Here is a 296-nt window from a genome sequence, read left to right on the forward strand (position 1 = left end):
AAATAACAAACAGATTCGTAGGCTTGTTTATTTATAGTCCACAGGGTTTAACTCAGATAACTAGATCCAGAGGCTATTTTCCCCAGCCAAGAAGGAAATAAGGGGAAGGCAGGGCGAGGACAGAATACCGCCTGGCCAGAGAAGCCACTGCTGACCTCTGCCCCACCCCACACGGGCCGCCCCGACCAGCAGAGGCCGGAAGTGCAGCTCTTCGGGGGCGGGCATAGGAGGCTTAAGGCGGAGCCCGGAGACATGACCAATCCGAAGCGACGGTCCCAGCGGAAAAGGCAGAAGAG

This window comes from Saccopteryx leptura, chromosome 11 (assembly GCF_036850995.1).
Source record: "Saccopteryx leptura isolate mSacLep1 chromosome 11, mSacLep1_pri_phased_curated, whole genome shotgun sequence".
NCBI lineage: Eukaryota > Metazoa > Chordata > Mammalia > Chiroptera > Emballonuridae > Saccopteryx > Saccopteryx leptura.